The sequence below is a fragment of the Hylaeus anthracinus genome, unplaced genomic scaffold (assembly GCF_026225885.1).
Source record: "Hylaeus anthracinus isolate JK02 unplaced genomic scaffold, UHH_iyHylAnth1.0_haploid 12001, whole genome shotgun sequence".
Taxonomy (NCBI): Eukaryota; Metazoa; Arthropoda; class Insecta; order Hymenoptera; family Colletidae; genus Hylaeus; species Hylaeus anthracinus.
The window spans coordinates 12,460,911-12,479,495 of NW_026534348.1; the positions used below are offsets into that span (position 1 = coordinate 12,460,911).

Consider the following 18,585-nt stretch of genomic DNA (forward strand, 5'->3'; position numbering starts at 1 on the left):
TACGTTCCTCGAGTGCGCTTTTATCGGAAACCTGGGAAATTACATTCAATTTTACAGTTATCGATGGAAAATTTTGTTCGCGTATTTTTTTTTCATGAGATTCAAGGAACTCTGCGAAGTGCATCTGTCCGGGCGCGTATTTATGGATTTCCGAGGGGTGCAAAGACTGTCACCCTGGATATGTGAAAATCGGGAGGAAACGCTTGTCCCAGTGTCATAAAACATATAGGAAATTGAACGACTTTACGGCGGTGATATGTTCCACTATAAAAACTGAAGTATTATAGTCTTGTGTTTATTTGTAGACCTCGCTATCTACATGAGTCAAAACATGAGTCTAAGGATATTTAGAAATATTTTCAGTATTAATCGTTCGGAAAGTTTGCACCTTTAATGTGTACTTTGCTGAAAAATTGAGGCAAATTTATTCAATAATTGAATATTAAATATATATAGAAATATAATATATATTCAATAGCTGAATATTAATAAGGTATCGGGGAATCCCATAGATGTATACGTCTATGGGGAATCCTCAGTAAAGTAAAGAAAAACAACTCTCGCCACCATCGTCTGTGGCCGCATACGCAGGTTTTTAAACAGTCGTCGATATAGTAGCAGTGGACAAGTTTTTTACTTCTGGTGTATTTACCGACTTCAGTGGTCGACTTCGATATGATTCTCAGAGTGTCGCCGTCCTTAGGAATTCCTGGTAAAACACTACCTTACCAACCATCGGTGTCTTATCGGTGCTGGTAACCAACTGTTACGTTTAATATCCCTAGGAAGCTATAACAATTTAAATTTAAATAATGTATACTGTCCTACATTTTTTAAATATTGAATATGGAATTTAAATTAAAAAATACATGGATATTTCACGAATGTCCCTCATCAGAAATTCAATGAATCATTTGAGCCAATAAAACAACTAATAACGAGAATAGTAGATGAGAATTCCTTCCTATTTCCTCTCAGAGTTCTTATTATTAATAATAACTCTCAACTTATAAAATGTCCCATGAACTATTAATTATCCTAAATGACTATTATATAAATTATTTGTTAAAAATCAATCACATTTGATATATGCATAATGTCAATTGCTTACATTCACATTCTATACGTCATACATCATCCATGAAAGAACCACATGATCCAGCCATCGAATACATCCCGTTTCCGTTACCATCCTCAAATAAAAACTTAGACGCCGATCCATTACAATCCTGTAAATTGCAAATAAAAGTACGAAACGTACGAAGCGAAAGTATCGTTGCAAATGAAACTCAACAAGACAAGGAATCGTTTCTTCCCGAATTTTTGCAGAAGTTTCCAATCCATTTCACTTGGCGAAGAATGTATCGCCGTGTGACGAAAGTTCCGCAACGCTGCGAAAATACAGTCATACTTCAAAAGCGAAAGCCCTCCTCGAGAGGGGGAATTATTGAAACGGAAGCTTTTATCTGGCCAACGTCGCTGCGGGCGAATCCCGTCGAGGGAAGCGATAGGAAAATACAGATTGTTTCACTGCAGCGACGACCGACGGCAGAAAACCCCCCGTAAGAAGTGATTGCGAGCCGAGGCGAGGGGGTTGCTATCAGGCAAACAGAAAGGATAATTCCAAGTAGGAATGAAATCCTCCAGCCGCCGGGACGCTTCTGCCCTATCTTTTTCGGGCCATTACTTCGCAGTGGTGCTTGGATTCCTCAGGAGCTGCAATTTCCTTGGGACGATGACTTTTGTTCATTCAAATTCGCGAAACCGTACCCGTGCCCGATGCAATCGCTGAACAGACACTTTGCGCTGAGAATGGTGGACGCGTGATGTCTTCGATTCGATTCAACATAGGAATCTTTTATCTGGCGTCGACGGGGTTATTCAGGCTCTTGTCATACTTTGGACAGCGGTGATTTAAGGTTACTGTGAATGGTCACTCTTTTATTTTGGGTCAAAGAATAGATTTTTTTAAATATTTTCATTGCTTAAGGTCCTTGAAATATTTGTACCAAATGGGAGTCATCTACATGCAATAGTATAGATTTAGTTTGAGTTAGTGTGGGGTAGTTTAGGTCTCTGAGTTTTCCTTTGTGAGAGCTTTCCTTTCTTTCGTGTGTAATCACAGAGAAAAAAAATGCAGCATTAAATTTACACAAGTTACCTCAAGTAATCATAGATTTCAACACCGATAAATAATCAATATCTTAGTATACAATACTTATAAATAAGCTTTAATACTCCACCCAAGAGTCTTATTTTTGAAAATAGCATTTAATGATTAGATTTCTCCTGCAAACACGATAAACAATTGTCCTCCCGTGTATACAGAATCGATAACTCCCAGAGATCACAGATTCTCAGCCATTAGCCACTCCAGGGTCAACTTCCAGGAAGTATAGGTCAACGACCTCGCGATAGATGACTCAAGCAGTCACCCAGTTGAATAAAAATAAACAAGCATACTAATTTAGCTCCACCCACGGAATGGGCAAGAACTGTGAGCAAATGCCAGTCAATCTCTAAGCCAACATCTGTTTATGTTAATCCCCACTTAACCTCTGCCATTCATTCGACTCTTGTGCCACAGCCAGCGTCATTCACAATAAAACGTACAAGCAAACATCCTTATAAGGTTGATTGCTCGCAGGCATAGATCTTATCGTTCTATCTCCCAATTAACGTCGATCAACATCAAATTTAGCTACTTACGCGCAAGACAATTTCAAAATGTAATCTGCATGTGAGAGAATTTCTGAAAATCATTACTGGTTTTCAGTAGTGATTAGGATCACCTGGCCAGTAGTTGGTCAAGTGAATTATTTGTGTTTTTATGGAATAGTAAGAAAAGTTATCAGAAGCAGTAAAGTTATACTTGATGCGACAAATGCTTTTCAACTTCTACCAGTTGATGATCAAATTTATGGACCAATCTTTACGTTTCAAAACTCTTCTAACTTTAAGGAGATGATCGACAGCAGAGTAGCAATTAACTGCTGTTAAGACTTCGTTCGCTACTTAATGATCAACTAGTAACGAGATGACCCTAACAGTACTCTAATTCCGCTAAATGTTAAACACCAACCTGGGTCCGTGTGATTGTAGCCAATTCAAGTAACAACATTAGAATGTAAATGCAATAAAACCTCTCTACCAGTTGCGAGGAAACAGAGATGAAAATTTCTGCGAGTTCGTGCAATTATCGAGATGGCCAATCCAATAAGAAGGAACTCCATTTACACCGGAACCTACCAGCTATGTGCTTAGCTCATGGTTGAACTCTTATATAGCGGATCCCTTATTAACGAACAGATTTTACCTGAAACAAGCTAGGTACACTATCGATTTCATTTGCTGCTAAGCGACAATCGTTTTCAATCATTAACACGACGATAAATCGATTTTTAGTATAATTATCAAAGGTGTATCTGTCACAATTGTAATCTACATTATACAATATCATCGATGAAACTTGTTTATTCGTTAACTATAACGATGCTTGAACTGCAAAGCAGAGTGATATCCACCTAAAACAAAAAATAAGAAATAATGCTCACTGCAGCTTCGAGCACAAGGACGACGCTCTCCTAAATTTGAGCTCCGCTCAAGTACGTTTCCATACATCCCTAACTTAAAACCTCAGAAATCTCGAACAAGCATTCCCAGGAACTTTCGAAGTCTACCTCGCTCGTAACTATCGCACCCAGTGAACACGTTCGGAACTTGGAAACTTTTAAAATTTGCAAAATCTTCTAAAAAACCCAAGGATGCTACATAGAACAGTCGCGCGCGTTACCTTTCCGGGAAAAGGACGAAGGGGATCAAAGGTCATCGGAGGTACGTTTGGCAAATCGGAACGAAGTTGATTTAAATTCCCCTGCGGTGCAACGACATCCTGACGGAAAGCTTTCCCGCTTACTGAGTGTACGGAGCATCCGGATATTCGCGGAAACCTTATTGCTAACGTGACTAATGCTTCGGAGTAAGAAACGTCTGTCGGTGTAATGGATCGATAAGTCGTTCGACTCGACCGAATCACGGCGCTGACAAATGTCTTCTAGCCCAGGCGAATGCAAAGCAGCCACGTGGAAGGAGCATCGAGGGGAATATTGTATCTCTGGAGAATTTTCAGTGATCCATTTTCTGAGAAACTGTACGCGGATAAATGTACATGTACAGTTTGATCCGCATGCAAAGTTTACCCATCTTCGTCTACGATATATGTTCACAGAGTTCAATTTAAATCAATTCCAGATCTTAAGGGGTTTTTATGATATCGAAGTACTCGTGTGAAGTATAGGTTAAATTCGAGGGAGTTTGAGTCATTATTTTCCAAATTAGGTAATTTCTTAAACAATTTTACGACTGGAAAAATAATGACATAAACTTCCCTTAATTTGTAAGCATTTTTCTAAATATGATACTTGAAACAATCATAAAATCATAGTAAATTCGAATTATACCCATTTTTACTGTATTAAATCGTAAAAATATAGAAATTCCTCTCTAATGATAATAAGTGTTCAGTTCTTTTAATATTTTTATCCGTATGCAACGTTACTCAAAATCTCTCTGCAACGATTGGGTTATCATCCTTGTAAAGTTGATATAGAAGACTGAGAAACTGCCAGCCAATACCGTGTCATCAGAACCGTGAGCATTTCCGCGCCTTATCCGAGTAGTAAACCGTAAAGGTAGCTTTTATGGTCCTGCGGTGACCGTGCGTCACAGGACATCCGAGACATCCCAGAGACGTCCTCGCAGGAGCAAGTCGGAGTACTGCAACCTGACGCCTATTGCCGCTCGCGCCAACGGCCAGGTACTGGGGGGCAAAAAAAATCCAAAAGTCGTTAGAAGAGACGAACAACGTTATTGCACAACCAGCGATGAGCATTCACGACCCCCGGGAGCATAGTTCGCCTTCCGTGCGACCTGCGAAGGAAACCGCTCCCCCGTTATCCGTGAGAGAATTCTTCTATTGGAAACTCGATCTTCGAAACACCTTGAACCCAGCGGTTACGCGAAGCGTTATGGCGCTATCGTAACAATAATTTGCCAAAATTATTGCCGGTCCCGGCGAGTTGTTTATTTCGAGACAGTACTGTACTTATTTTTGTAATTTCACCGAGATTCAAGTATTTCATTCAAATTCATTTTCTTAGACACTTAAGAGGTGAAACCACTATATGTAGAGGCAAAAAAAAAAAGACCTGAATTTGACAATTTATTTTGGGAGTGTGACAAATGGAATAGAATTTCTTTTCAGAGGGTTCATTTAACACATATTGAAGAACGAAAAACAATTTTTGTATGAAAGCAGCTTTTTTGAAAACACCGCCACGGGAGGACGGGTTTCTCGGTATTTATGAGTCACGGAACAAAAACTAAAGAAAATTTATAATCTATATAGAATTGACTTTTTAAGTACGTAGGGTTTTTCTTCTTAATCAATTTTTATGGAAGTGGCGCACTTTTTAAACAATGAATCGACTGTTTGCCTTGAAAATGAGCATTAAATTGTTTATAAAAAAAAAGCTTACATTCAATCAAAAAACGGCTACGTACTTCCAAAGAGAATATTGTTGTAAAGCTTCTGTAAAACTTTCAAATCGATCTATCCAATAGTCACTGAGAAATCCGTCCTCCCAGTTTAAAGTTTTATAAACACCTTAATCGCGTCTGAGGTGCTGCGGTAAAATCGATAATTGAACTTTTTAACATTTGTTTTTCACTACGAATCAAATGACGTATTATTTTTATGACCCTAAAGTATCGTTTAAGCAAAAAAAAAGAAATCGATTTTTTGAAAATCCTAGAGTGGTTTTACCCCTTAACGTTCCAAACTAATTTTTTTAATTCTTCAGTGAAAATAACTGTCACATACGAGTGACGCGGCGATCAACATGTTGAACCAACACTTTCGATAACTTGTCTCAAACTCTTCTAAGCCTGCACCTTCCCTCGTGTAAAGCACGAACTTAGACACCCTCTTCGAATCGCCACGGTCGTTCCAGCTCCCATTTAAACCGAAGTCTCGACAGATATGCAGCCAAGTCGCGAGGACGTTTTCTCGTTACCGATCCGTGCGTCGTAAAACTTTATTAGGAAAAGAGCGCTCGGCTACTTCTAGGCGCAGGAAGGTTTATTGCTCGCAGCTCGATCGCGAGGGGTCGAAGGACGAGATGGCAGCCGAGGCGAGGTCGGTTAATGACATTCCGAGAGGGAAAACGCACCGCGCTCGCGAGCGTTTTCGTTGCACGAGTGCTCGAGCACGCTGAATCGAGTTTTACTTTCATTCGGTGAAAGTGGTGGCCCCGGTTCTCCCTGGCCATCGAGAGCTTATCAGACGAACGTCGTTTTTCTTATTCTTATTCGGCCCCCTGCCTACTTGGCCAGCGTCGTTTCCAACGGGGTACTTCATTCCAGAGGGACTCTCGCCACGAGGCTAGTCGCGTTCCTCTTTTCCTAATTGGTTCACGACGAAACAGACCCACCCCTCTCCCCTTTACAATTGGCTCGGCGCATGATTAACCCTCGCGATGCGCGGAATTTCACGAAACCATGAATATTCTGCCTCTGTTGCCCAGACGGAGAGACAATCTCGTCGAGGAGATGGTTATCGTGGAAGCGGGAGCTGGGAATTTCGAATTCATTTGGTTTATCTGTTTTTCGAAGAAGGAGCTAGAGTTTGTAGGTGGAATTTTAGGGAGGATTCAGTGTGATGCATGTATGCGCGAGCTTAAAGAAGAAACGATGGAATCTTCAGACTCCAGAAGAACCAGAACGACTGAACTTCCTTAAATGACACCGAATAACTTTTCCACGTTCTCGATAATCCACAAAAGAGTCGAGTGGATCCATGGATCCAGCCATCCCGTCCATTAACGAACCACGAATGCGTTTTGAATCCGAACGTGTCGTTTCGAAACTCTTTAAAACTTGTGTCGAATAAATTAGAAGAGTCGTCAATATTTACGAGGACTCCTGCCACCGGGTAGCCTAGGTTTAACGTTTTATCCTAATATCGCGCATAATAACGAAAATGGACCCGTACGTCGCCAAGTTCGAATCTTTCTGGGTATTTTGATTGCGGTTTCAAAGAAACTTCGACGAAGAAACTTACGAAGGGTTTCTGTTATTTGTGGTTATTCTGTATTGTTGTAAGAGGGAACTATATTAAATTATCCTTGAATAGCTTACAGAATGATATACGCTAGTAGTACTTCTTCTCAAACTCCGTCTCGTGGAATCAAAATGCGAGATTGTTGTTTGGGGTGTTGTTACGTTGCTTTGGGACACCTTGATTTGCGGGAAGCCATGTTCGTAGCCAGTTAAATGGAAGTTTGGTAATTCGTCCATGCCCAACGGTATCTGTATTGTCTGTGACAACATACTCCGAATTCTTGATTAGTTAGAATCGTTAGTTTCATGCACTTGCTTCGCGGAAGTCCCAGCGATCGAATAGAATGTAGAGGCATAAAAGAATAGTCTTTCCTCGGAATTATGTTCGACGTTCGATTTATAACGAACAATATTTTCGCAAATCAGGAAGGAAAATATATCGATGAGCATATAATTCGAATAAATATTTCAGTAAGAATCTCGCAGTGAGTAATTAAACAGCTTCAGAAATCAAAATATTGAAAATAGGACTTTCGTAGCATATGTGAAATTGAGAGCAAATTTGTTACCTTTGCGACGTTCCTTCCTAGGCAATAACTAGACTGCGGAAGTTTATGCACGATAAATACGTAACATGCATATGCAAAATATTCATGAAAAATATGCAAAATATGCACGAAAAATTTGAATAAAATGTAGTATAATAAGTAACATATTAGTATGTTACAGAATATTCGCTATGTACACATATATAAAATACTTTTCACAATTATTCTGGTATATTTGCTTGAACTTCCGCAGTCTAGCAATAACTTTTGCATTGACTCAACAGTATTCCTAGATTCAGCTCAATGTCACCCCCAAGAATTTCACTCTTTTATGATCACTCACTCATTTGTTATCATTTCTTTGTCATCTTCTTAGGAAAGAGTTAATTTTCGTTCTTTCTTCTTCCTAAAGAAGACCCTCAGAACTACGATATAGATCCAGCTATACAGATCTCAGTTACGCGTAAATTGGTGTCTACCCTAATCGAGCGAGGATTGCACGTGCGATTTCGTCAGCGGCGATTCAGGCCGACGTGAGTCGCGGCCACTGTAAACCCGCCACGTTTCTTTACGAGTGGCAATCACCGGCTCGAGGCGCGTTTATATGCTGAGAAACGATTGCCGCGATGTTGGAAACAGCCTGACAATCTGGTCGCGGCGATCGTCGAGAGGACGAGACATACGACCGAACCGTTTAATTTATACAGGACGCTCCCAACATGGTGTCAGAGAATTTATAGACGCATTTCGGAGGCTCGAAACTGACAGGCAAGTCTTGATCTACGAGGGCCTCGCAAACGTCTTATTTGCGAAGCTGAATCGCGGTTAATTTAGGTTTCGCCGTTGACGATTTATGATTAATTAACGCGTGGCATGTTAAGCAGGTGATATTAAGAATGCTTTATTGGAAGGGTGGACGTTTGGTGAGTTTCGAATTTTTTTATGAGTTTCTATGTAATATTCTGTTTCTAATTCTTAGTCAGTCTCCACTAGCAATGGAGACTTTATTTCATATTTAAATAAATATCTTGACAATTAATTATTAATCAAAATGAGAGGTGTTTTTATGAGGCAAAACAAATATAAAACATGGAGACAGTAATGTATTTATTCTATTTATTTGTGTCTTACGTATTCAATGGTTTTACTACACAAAGCACCCAAGAATCTATGTATAGCAGAATTTTATCATTAATATTCTAAAAAATTAAGAAATTTCAAATTGTACACACAAGCGAGGAAAGAATTAGTTTCAAAATTTTCTCTAAAAAGTTCCCACCCTATCAGTGTTCCTCACCTTTAGCCTTAATATGTCCCTAAAGAATCAAAATCGAAGGATCTCGATGTTCACCGATTCCTTCCCAAACGTTCCATAAAAATCAAAGTCTAAGACCATCGTGAATCGCCGGAAGCGCGTATCATCCTGCCCCACTAAAATCGTCGATGTACGAGCCACGACGTTCAAGCGACTTGCATATTTTCCCCTCGTTTCTACTCTCTTTTTTCTCCTGCCGCGATTACTCATGGGCGCCTGCATGACAGGGCGCCAAAGATATAACATACGGTGCGTCGCTCGAGGCTATCGCATCGGTACGCATTTCCTGCTGTCGCGATAGCATTCCATCGAAACGTCTTTCGATTTCGTGTTCTACTCTAACACAATCTTCGAAGAAAGTAGATGGGAGAAGGCTGGATAGGAAAAGGCCGTTGATAACGAGGGCGATTACATAATTGATTGAAAATAGAAATTTACAATTTTACTCAAAATTTGTTTTGTTGTATGCCAACATAATCTTTGTATTAGCTTCAGTTAAGATAACTCCGTTTTCTTCTCATCCTCCGTTAAACTCAAAAAAGCAAACATTGCAAATTTCTTCCTTCGATAACTGATGATTTCATCCTGACTAGTCATCCCGGACCTCGACCTCGCTACCTCTCCTGTGCTGACCACTAAACTTAAGATAATTCCTATCCTTCCATTTTCTATCTTTCCCGAACCTACAAAGCCCGCTACTTTTCCCTTTGAACACAGAATTGTCTGAACCGTCTCGATACGAGGATCTATAGCTAGTACCACGCGTATAACTTTGTACTTGTATAATAATAATAAAGTAACGAATCAAGCGGAATACCACAGTTTGAATATAATGTAAAAAAGAAAACGACATTACTTTCCAGTCTACCTAATATTTCTCCTACATTTGGAAACACTACTCCAAGCCCACAGAGTGAATCAAATCCACTCGAACCCTGCACTCGCCAGTGCAAATCATCTTATCAATTCCCTCTATCCAGCCAGAACGTTCCCTCCTAAATATCAAATTCCCAATCGACAGCACCATAGGGTTTCCACGAGCTGTTCCGATCGCAATATTTACAGCATTACCGATGTGTTAACCAACGACGTCTATTACCCGCAAGGGCCATTACGCGCTGTAAAAGTTGTTCGAAACCCCGATGCGTATCTGTTGCGCTACACGCAACAACCATTAGCCGAACGTAAAAATTCGCGTACACGACGCGAAACACCTGTGCACCCGCGAACGATTAACCGTCCGCGAAAGAAAAAAAAAATGGACACGATAGCGTGCTGATAGCTGGCTACGTGTCTTCGAGCACATGTGCAGATACATGGGTCCAAACAAGGATGCGATGGCGGCGGCGATCGTGCCGATTCGCGACAAGAGGCTAGGTGGTTATAGAGGTAGGAAAGTGTGGTTGGTTACTGGTTGTGAATCTTGACAATGTCTCACTTCGAGATTGCTCCGAGTTGAAATTTGTTTATGTGGACTGTTGATTAATGATAGGAGATTGGTATCGATTGGTATACTCGACAAATACATGTCGAAATTGAAGCATGAACTGTTCGTTAATAATAGAAGTTTAGTATCAATTTGTTATAAGTATACGTCAAAGCGAGTGGATAGATTTTCGTACTCGTATACAAATGATATTGCACACTGAATGAACAACTCTTTCTGGAACTTTAATTATTCTTTGGCAATAATAAAATTAAAAATTTCGGTTAAGAAATTCCTTCGACTGGTAGCAAATAATGATATTCGATATAATAAGAAGAACCTAATTCTCGAGGTTACTCCTTGGCAATTGAGTATTAGAAACATGTACAAGTGATATTTTCTAAGAAACAATTTATTTATTATAACATATAGTATGCTCCAATATTTAATGTATTCTATTTATACCTAGATCAGTTCCGTTTCTATTTGCACCTACAAGAAAAAGTAGTCCCCTTCATTTTTAGAAAGAAATCGCACTAGTGGTTCGTCACTTGGCCCAGTGGCTTCTAGCGTGGATCACAGGTGCAAATTTCTGAGATACCCTAAGTCCACGCTAGGATTCACTCGTTGGCTGCCGCAATCGGGTTGGGTTCGTGCAGAGTCGGGCCACGAAGAGCCCAAAGCGGGAACAGAGAGGGAAGAAGAGCTGCTGGCTGCCGTCACAGTAGCATCAGTCGCCGGTACAACGCGATACCCTGCGCTTTAGAGGCCTGTCAGTCGTGTTCCAGTTTGTCGAACGATCGCCTTGCACCGCGAAAGACGCGAACCTAACTCGCAATCCAGTCTGCCATTCCACGTGTCACGTTCGAGTAACATAGGCACAATTTTCTCTAAAATCGTTGGCCAGATCGTGTTTAAAAAAATTTACCAAGTAACGTACGAAATCATTACTCGTTTCTAAAAATGATCAATCTACAATTACACGCGACTAACTCAAAAATATCTCTTGATAACTTAAGGGTGGAATAGCATTATATCGATTAGAGATTTCTTTAAGAGATCTGTGCGTTTCTAAATCGTAGGTGAAGGAATGATATCATAACAACGATTTTTAAATTTCAATCGATTTTAATTTTGTATACCGATGCGATTAATATATCTCAATCTCATAAAATAAATTTAGTTAATTATAGGAGTCGCGCAAGAAAAATGTTGGAGAAAACGAAGAAATTCAAGGGCCGCCCTAGTAGAAGCTTATCTGAATTACTATTGTATCAAATGTACCTGGAATATAATACATCCGATATAAACAAAATAAATATAGTTAATTATAAAAGTCATGCAAAGAAAGTAATAGAAAAGACATAGTATTTCGTGGACCACCCAAGAAGCTTCTCTGAATTCATATTGAATCGATTAAACCCCGCGTATAAATCACTATGCGAAATGTTCACTTATCATTTATTAATCGAATAAAGTTGTGCCCATATCTGCAACGACCGATTCAATTGGAGAAACGGGCCTCGACTTTCTCCTCAATTTCATTTGGCAAAATATTAATTGCGAAGGTAGCTCGAAGTCTCGATTACAGCCTCCGCGAGGAAACTGAAAAAAAAAAGAAGAAGGATCACTTCGGCGCAAACCATTAATTACAGCGTTAACCTAATTCTCACCGCATTCGCGCGCGCGATATCGATTCGTCACGATAAATAAATTCACGATTTCACGCGCGAAAACTCGTTTCGTGTCCACTGATTGGCCTTACAGCTGCTAAGGTGGCGATAATTGAACACTGATTTTTCAGTCGAGTAGAATAATTTTCGAGACGATGTTTGGAATTTATTAAAACAAAAATTTTTTTAAAGTAAATCTATTCACTTCGTTTTCTATTTTCTTTTCTAGAATGTTTGCTACGGATGGGTAACCACTCTGTACAATAGTTATAAAGACCACGTGACCTGTAGACAAAATTATCTTGTCTAAAACTCAGAAAGAAAGAAATCTAAAAGAAATTCTAGCTAAATATCTACCTAAAATTTATTTTAATAAACATAAGGTACCCAATACGATTTCTAGTCTATAGACCAAAGGCTCCACTGCTGCTTTCAGTATTAAAATACCCCCCCGAAAATCAATTATTCTACTTTTTTAAATAATAATGGCCCCCAAACGCGATCGTCGAGAAGCTGCATTTTGGCGCACCGCAGGGGACCAACGTTAAAGTTTGCGTGTGATAAATCGTCGCTGGCGTATAATGAGCAGAAAATTTATTAAAATCCACCATTACGCTCTCCATCCCCGGGGGGCACGTGCATCAACGTTGCACGCCTTAACCACCGATCGATGTCGTAACGGCGAAGGTCCACCGTGTAATTTATAATGGTCCATTTCGCCGGGGCCCATGAACATCGTTAATCCATCTTTACAACTTTCCACTCAAAGTTGCCTCGAAGGTGTTACGTAAAACGCAGATCCGCCCCTCTTCGATTGTCTTGTTCCTCGCGCTGATGATGCATTGAGAAGCGCATCGAGAAACGATGAAACCGATCGGAGCTGTTGATTTATGGAAACGAATTCTGCATCGAGAATTTCGAGGCCATTAAAGCAAGTTTTGGTTACATTGATCCTTGAGTGTTTTTGAATTTTTTATTTTATCGAATATTTATGTCAGATATACCTTGCTGATCGTGCATTATGAATATAAACTTTCCTATAAGATATTATTATTTTGGAAGTAGAGGATCATAGCGTTGTAATTTAAAAAACTAAATACAAAATTGAAATATATCATTGTTTGTTGAAATGTGAAAGAGTAGTGTACCTCAATTTTTGTTTGTTTTTTTGTTAATTCCGCCACGATATATTTATATGGTAAATATTGCCTCGTCGTAAGTAGATTTACGATTCTTCACTTCGAAATAAACAACTTTTAGCGGTAAGAATAAGCGTTTGTCAGTGCAGATAATTTTGGTATAAACTCAGTCATGAAACCACTTGTTTTTTAGCCAATCTACATAGACATCTACATCTACATCTACAATCTACACGTTCTCAGCATTCAAATCTCAAGGATTCTCCCGCGGTTAAAACGTTAAACTACCATTTCGAAAAATTAGTTTCCTCGTCGTTACAGAAATCCATCCAATCTGGTCTAAGTAGAATACAAGACGCTTCATTTTAATATCCTTCTTTGCAATTCAAAGCGGGCCGTACAAGTAATTCCACCGAAACTATTCCGACCAACGAGCTAACCCCTAGCCACGAGCATGGAACAAATAGGGAAGAGCAGTTTAAGGGGTGAAATTCGCGTGAAAATCAAGCATCGATAGATGTTATTATAAAGTTCTGAAAATTTAGATATCTAGGCATTCAGAAAAGGTGTAACATTTACCTAAATCATTCCTGGATATCTTCTGTAATTGACGAGTCCTAAGATGGGGTGGCTCGGATAATAGGGGTGTTTTCCCCCGTTAAGGTACAAAAGTAGCCTCAATAGGAAAATTTTTGCTTACATATACGAGGCCCTTCGGGAGGGATATAACAATCATTTAAATCAGTTTTCGATGTCTTTTATAACTTACGAGTTAGGAACGCATAAATAAAAGGGGCAATTCTGATAATAGGGGTGCTTCCTCTCTTAAGGGGATACTCTTTCATTTTTACCACTTTCGAGGCAATTTTCACCATTTTTTTTATAGTTGAAGTAATTGATACAAACTCTTGAAATTTGGTTCGTTTACGTGTACAGGTATGTACAAAATTGTGTTAAATTTACAACTGGCCTAGTTTCCATTTGTTTCAAAATACGAATATTACACGTCAAAACGTGTTCAAGTTTCGAGTCAGTGAAATGGTTGTGATACAAACTATAATAACTATGACAATTTTCAAAATTATTTAACATGATCTCTTGTAAATATTCTAAATACCTCAAGCAACAGGAGTATTAACAAAAATATTTACATTTATTGAATATGATCTCATTGAAATATTCTACAGACCTAACGCAACAGGAGTATTAACAAAAAGAATCCATTTCTATCCGAAAATAAGAAAGCACCTCTCCAAACGTCCCTATTAAACCACCGTAACAGAACAACCCCTGATAGAAACAGCTACAGCCTCAACAATTTTCCAATTATTTAAATACAATTTCCCAGAAATATTTCAAGGACCTCAAACAACAAGAATATCACCCCATCAACCCCAAAATAAAAGCGTACCCTCAAGCAATAACCCAAACGGTTCCAAGCCTCATAATCTTCGAGGACGCCACAGTGGAGTCCGCGGCCAGTGCACTGTTAACGGCGAGAAACGCGCGACAAGGGAGCTCATTGCCTTCCAGAGGGTTGGAAGCATGTTTCTGACGCATCTGTGCCCGCAGCATCGGTCGCGTGGGACGCTGGCGTCCGCGCCAAGGGCTGCTCGAACGAAAAGAACGATCGTGGCCGAAACGGGCACGTAGTTTGCCCATCGGTGAACAGAGGCACGCGTGTGATGTCGATATCTCGAGCGCGATCCTGGCCGCTCCTGGACGCGCGAGTGAAACAAAATCGGGGCACAGAAAACGGCAGCGTCGAGGAAAAACCGAAGAAACGCAAAGAGGACGACGAGCAGAAGAAACGTTGTCGTCCACAGGTTGGCAGCCCCCAGGTGCAAGCCAGGCGGCTTCTATCCAGACATTACTACCCAGAGGGTGGCTGGGGTTGGGTGGTGACTGTCGTTAGCGCGCTGGTCCATCTACTGGGGCCTGGTTTGCAACTGTCGATCCCTGCCACCCTCGCTCTGCCAGCCAATGTCAAGTTTTACCACCCTCCGCTGCACACCGCTGGTGAGTTTGTTAATAATGTATTGTACAGGGTGTTTTGTTTAAATTGGAACGATTCAATATTTTAGGAAGGGATGAAGTTATCCAGGAAAACTTGTTACTTGTGTTGTGTAATTATTTTTACTCCAATGGATGATTAGGAAATTTGAAATGTGAATCAAATTTCTGCCTTATCAAATCGACATAGACAATTTTACTGACTCGTATTGCAAAGAAAAAGAACGTAATTGAAATTGAAAAAACCTGCATCATCCACCACACCAATGCACTTCGTTATCCCAACAAGAATTAAAGTGATCAGTAGTCCATGAATCCAATAATGTTTATACCTCAATCTAATAATACTTGGAACATCTAATACGTTATTATCGCGCTTCTGAGCACGATACGACATAAAACAGTCCCGCCCACGGTAAAATACGGCGTTTCTAAATACAGGGCAAGGAACGCTTTGTTTTTGGTCCCGGGAAATTTATTATTCATTATGGCATTCCGCGTAGCAACACTGCGACGGTAGTTGGCCATAAATTGCTTGCTAGTGGAATATTAGTTGCACTTCGTTTACGAGCTGGCGCAACAAACGTTTAATCAGAAGTTCGCCTCGACGCGTCCCGTCGCCAAGAAACGTTTGATGGCCGAAGATGAAAGGATGCGTCGCTTCTTCGAACGTGTTAGCGGTTAGTTTAGCGTCTTATGGAGTATTTACGAGAAGCAGATGGTTTGGCCGGTTATGCCACAGAACGATGAAAGTTCGACAAAGTTTCTAGTGCTGCTTTCCATCGAGGATGGAATTTAATTGACAAAGTCGAGCGATCAGAGGAGACTCATAGCGAAATTTAATGGACAGGTAAAAGATCTTTCATGTGTGAGTTTCTAGGCCTTGGGATAAATTAGAGATAGAGATTTATTGCAAAAGTTTGGTGAGAATCAATAATTTTGAATACTGAAGCATTTCATAATCTGACCTGGGTAGGGTAACTTTGTTCATTTCACCCTCTAATGACTCCCTGAAATTTCTATACCGAGTTGTCTTCCTTTCTATTTCTTGCACCCTTCCTTCAAGGTTCGAGGCAATATGTGGGACGAGAGTTTCCTTATAAAAACTTATGACGACAGTTATGAAAGACATTTGTCACAGTTCTAGAACTCGATCGGTTTATTAGCCACCGTTTTGGTACCAGTCAGTATTCTTACGAAGAACAGCTTATGCTTCAAATAATAATGATTACATCAATGTGTTAATTCAGAAATTTATATCATTTTGAAAATTTTATAATATATTTCTCTTTTATATTTCTATAATAATCCTGTCGTGTTATCATGAGAGATCTAGGGAATTTTTGCGTCTTCGGACCTGCATTACCGGCGGATGACGGTACAACAGCGCACTCTAGGTTTAATTCGAGCACAGCACAGTCGATACATGAAAGGACTTTCGCAGTTTACACAGAGAGTTCGGGACATCAATATTCTGTTGTTTGATTTTGGGATCCCCTCAACTTTACTAATTCGTTTTCTTCTTCTTTCTTCTTTGAACGAAATCTCTTGACACATTGATTTTCTGATTAGTTACCTCTTGGCCTCTGCGAGAAACAAACCACGTTTGCAGAGATTATAACAGTCGAGGAGATAAAACTTTTGCTAATCAGGGAAGTTGCTCTCCTAGGGGGTAAATAGGGATTTATTCGTGATTCATATACGTAAGTGAATTGGATTATTCGTAAATTATTTTTCTTCGTTATATTATATTAGGTATATACTTTACTGTATTATATTATAGATGGTTTTTGTTTGGTCTTCATTTATAATTACTTTACACTTTGTGTTAATGAAAATAAATTTGGAATAGGATTCGTGAATTGAAATGAGATCACAAAAATAAATACCGCACCAGATGTTAGATTATATGTATATGTCACGAGGATATCTGAGTGTCAAAGAGATAGTGGGACATCGGATATTAAGTGTCTAGAATGAAATCATAGTTGTTAATAGAGTGATGTCAGCGATTGTATCATTTTATCGTCAGTGGAGCAATTTAGAAACCGCGGGAGAGATCTAGAGCGGTTTCCTGCTGGGATTATCAGTCTCGTGAAGAGACCGCGCGTCATCGTGACGTGAAATAGCTGGCAGGTGATTCTTTTCTCGACGTGCCACGAGGGTATCGGTCAACATTGATCGAACGATTTGGTCTTTGCCTTCGGTATTCCGTTGATATTTAATGGTAGATATTTATCAGTAGACTGCGAATCTTTATGCATTTATAGGAAATTTGAATGCGCAAGAAGCTACAAAATGCAAACAATATGCAAGAATGTAAAAAGGATTGAAATTAAAGTTCATGTTATAATATTTGGAGAATAAAATAAATTCCTATTTAGGTTCAATTTTTATAGGTGTGTTTACAAAGACTTTATTTTGCATAAAGATCCGCAGTCTATTTATTAGTATATTCAGTTGTCGGTTGCTGATGTAGACTTACCAGACTCTAGTTTGAGGGGCCCGTTCCTTTTCCACAATGTTTTACGAAAGACAAATATCTTCATCATAAAAATAAAGGGTTTTCCCGTTAAAGTGGTATGGAACATATCCGATTTTTCTATTTCAAATGAAAGTACAATAATCACAATTAAACATAAAAAATGTATATAGATCCTGAGCAATAAATGTACAATTGTGTTTATTCACATATAATACTTCGAGAGGAGTAGTGTTTCGTACGGAATTGCCTAAATAAAATCAGAGCCACCAGTGTCTTTCCTATTCTATGAAATAATTTATTCAAACCATAAAACAATAACTAGCAACGCCACCAGTCGATTTCTTTTTTAAAATCATTTCAATCTACTAAAGTATGGAAATTAATCCAATCCGGGATTCCTCGATGCACCAACGTATTCGTTAAGGGTGGAATCGTCCTATTATAAACAGCCGCGTACTATCGTTAACGTTCAACTTAACCGGACCAAATCGAAGCGATTAAATTATACGGTCTCAACGACTGCTGTCCCCGCGAGTGTTAACGCTGATTGGAGAAGAGAATGGGGCACTTACCTAGCATCTATAGCCTTTGGTGCCGGCGTTACAAAAGCGCACGCGCAATGTCTGCCGATGATACACGCTTGAAAAGGCATAAAGTAAACGCGCGTTCGCGAATCCATCTATTCCGACGAACGAGAAAATAACGTCGTGGAGACGAAGGGCCACAATGGGCCAGGGGATTTAGGGGCGAGGGTCGCATGAAAGGGCGCTGCCAGGCGGAAAAGGCATTTCGGCACAAATGAAAAAGTTAGGATCATCGCGGCGATTTAGCCTTTTACCATCCAACCTGACAAAATTGCCAGCGATG

At 39.7% G+C, this 18,585-nt stretch overlaps 1 protein-coding gene and 1 long non-coding RNA gene across 2 annotated transcripts in view; one reads left to right on the plus strand and one right to left on the minus strand.

The window, feature by feature from the left end:
- The window catches only part of LOC128891440 (uncharacterized), a 54,981-nt gene that overhangs the window by 4,212 nt on the left and 32,184 nt on the right, over window positions 1–18,585 (plus strand). The window lies entirely within an intron of this gene.
- LOC128891441 (uncharacterized) overlaps window positions 16,539–18,585 on the minus strand; it is a 3,080-nt gene continuing 1,033 nt past the window's right edge. The window contains exons 3-4 of the long non-coding RNA XR_008460828.1: window positions 17,719–18,564; window positions 16,539–16,819 (exon numbers count right to left, since the gene is read on the minus strand). This is a non-coding gene — a long non-coding RNA (uncharacterized LOC128891441). The remainder of the gene's footprint in view (window positions 16,820–17,718; window positions 18,565–18,585) is intronic.